Below are 2,636 nucleotides of genomic sequence, written 5' to 3' on the forward strand. Positions count from 1 at the left end.
GGCAAAGTTTATAGAGGCAAAGGAGATGCAGCTTCAAGAGGGAAGGAGCACAGTTTCTCCATCTCTTAGCTGAGAGATGAAAGAAAAAGGGCTTGGGGTGGGAAGGCGCTGCTCCACCATTAGGCAGGGCCTGGCAGATTTGCTAGGATCAACCTGATATAAGGGCACAGGCACCTTTTGGCACACAATTGTAATGCGCCATTGAATGTAATGTGCATCTCCATTTTGACTGAACAATTAAGCCAAAAAAGATGCACATTACATTCAGGTAAATACAGGGTTAGTCAAAATGCATAGGCCAATAAGGCATTCAATTGAATGGCTTATTGGCCTATGCATTTTGACTAACCCTGTACAATAATTGCCCAGCATCCTCAATAATTCTGATTTCATCATGATTTAAAACTTAACAGTTTCTTTTAGCACCATAAGTAATTGAGCTCAATATTTCAAAGCTTTCTTGCTCCCCGTCGGCCGTCACCACCCCCAGCTCCTTCAAGGTCAATCCAGTCACTTCAAGGATCCCATCCATCCATCTTGCCCTTGGCCGGCCTTCCTTCCTTTTTCCTTCCATTTTCCTCAGCATAATTATCTTCTCATTATGTGTCCAAAATACTTCATCTTTGCCACTAATATCCTTCCCTCCAGTGAGCAGTCGGGTTTTATTTCCTGAAGAATGGACTGGTTGGATTTTCTGGCAGTCCAAGGCACTCTCAGAACTTTCCTCCAACACCACAGTTCAAAAGCATCTATCTTCCTTCACTCAGCCTTCCCTATCATCCAACTCTCACATCCCTAGGTGCTTTAACTATGCGGATCTTCATTGCCAGTGTGATGTCTCTACTCTTCAATATTTTATCGAGATTGGACATTGTTCTCCTCCCAAGAAGTAAGTATCTTCTGATTTCCTGGCTGCAGTCTGCATCTGCAGTAATCTTTGCACCTAGAAATACACAGAAATGCACATATGATAAAATTGCTCAAACATATTGTTCTCCTTCCCAACATTACTAGAACTGTCATTATGCATCTTAGAAAGCCTCTCTAGTGTCAAATACCACCTATACATCACTTATAAAAAAATTCTTTGAAATTATTACTCAAAGTAAATTTCAAGCCCTTTGTGCTTTTGGCATCTTATATGGGGGTATCATTTTACACTGTCATTGCAAAATGGAATGTGAACATCCATGATATTGGTCCTCGAACCAAACCAAGGACCCATTGTGTCATGTGGCATTAATTTTTTGAAAGGGGAGAGAGAAGGGTGTGTCTTTGTTCAAAGGTATTCAACAACTGTAGAATGCATTTTATAATTTAAAAAAAATTCTTTACCTCCATAACAGAACACTATTTCTTTCAAATCAGCCTCTTTACCCTTACAGCCTTGTTGGGGAAGGATACATCAGTCAAGAAGCTAAGAAAAAAAGAGGTGTTACTGTTTCTTTCAAATAGAATAACATCCAAGAATTCCTGACTCTATTCAGATACAACTAAACCCACTGTCATCTTGTGACTTAATTGAATAATGTCTCTATTCACACTGATCCCCAGTAGGCATTTGGACAGGCAGTAAGACAGTTTAAAACATCATAAAGAGCTAAAGAAAATAGAAACATTCGGGGCAATGGCAGGATTCAAAATTAACAAAGGTAAAACCAAAATACTAACTAAAAATGTATCAAAACCTAGAAAAGAACAACTACATAAACTATCTGAATTGGAAATAATTGATAAGATCAAATATCTAGGAATTCAAATAACAGCTCATAACTCACAACTTTTACAAAACAATTACGAAGCAATCTGGAAGGAGATGAAAAAGAAATTAGAAAATTTGATTTTTTTTAAAAATGTCACTGTTAGGAAGAATATCAGTTATAAAAATGAGTGTCCTTCCAAAAATGTTGTTCTTATTTCAACTGATACCGATACTAAGGACTAATAATTGCTTTAAGGAATGGAAGAAAGATATTACAAAGTTTATTTGAGACAGTAAGAGAGTAAGGATCAGATTCCAGACATTGATAGACTCAAAAAGAAAGAAAGAAAGAAAGAAAGAAAGAAAGAAAGAAAGAAAAAGAAGGGAACTGGCACTACCAGATCTGCAGACGTACCTTGAGCCATGCGCACTGATTTGAGTGAAGGACTGGGCCACACTAATGAAAAAGAAAATCTTGAGTTTAGAAGGCTTCAATTTATGCTGAGGGTGGCATGTGTACCTTTGGTACCAAAAAGCAAAGGGGGAAAAAGACTTTATGAACCATTTTGTCAGGGCCACATTGTTAAAGATATGGGGAAAATATAAGGCAAGATTTTATAGTAAAATGCCCCTCTGGCTCTCCCCAGTGGAAGCCCACCATAAAAGAGAGATCACTATGGTATAATTATAGACACTTACTGTCAAAGCAGAATTACATTTGGACTTTAAAATCATTAGAGGAATTAAGAACAGGAGGCAGTAACCAAACATGGTTTCAATACATGTAGATAAGGACAGCTATAAGGAAGATAAAAAACATCACATCCCAGGAGTCAATATGGGACACAATAATGTGGAGAGAGAAAAAAATAATTAGGTTATTATATCAGAAACTTCTTGAATGGAACACAGAAACAGACTTGATAAATGTCTT

General features: G+C 37.4%; 1 long non-coding RNA gene across 1 annotated transcript; it reads right to left on the reverse strand.

Annotated features, from left to right (window-relative positions):
* Positions 1-360: 360 nt before the first annotated feature.
* Positions 361-2,342, reverse strand: LOC132762083 (uncharacterized). The gene is made up of 3 exons (XR_009630083.2): positions 2,118-2,342; positions 1,336-1,417; positions 361-943 (listed from the first exon to the last, which is right to left on the reverse strand). It is a non-coding gene; the product is annotated as an uncharacterized lncRNA (long non-coding RNA).
* Between the last annotated feature and the right edge of the window lie 294 nt (positions 2,343-2,636).

Source organism: Anolis sagrei, chromosome 1, assembly GCF_037176765.1.
Source record: "Anolis sagrei isolate rAnoSag1 chromosome 1, rAnoSag1.mat, whole genome shotgun sequence".
Classification (NCBI taxonomy): Eukaryota; Metazoa; Chordata; class Lepidosauria; order Squamata; family Dactyloidae; genus Anolis; species Anolis sagrei.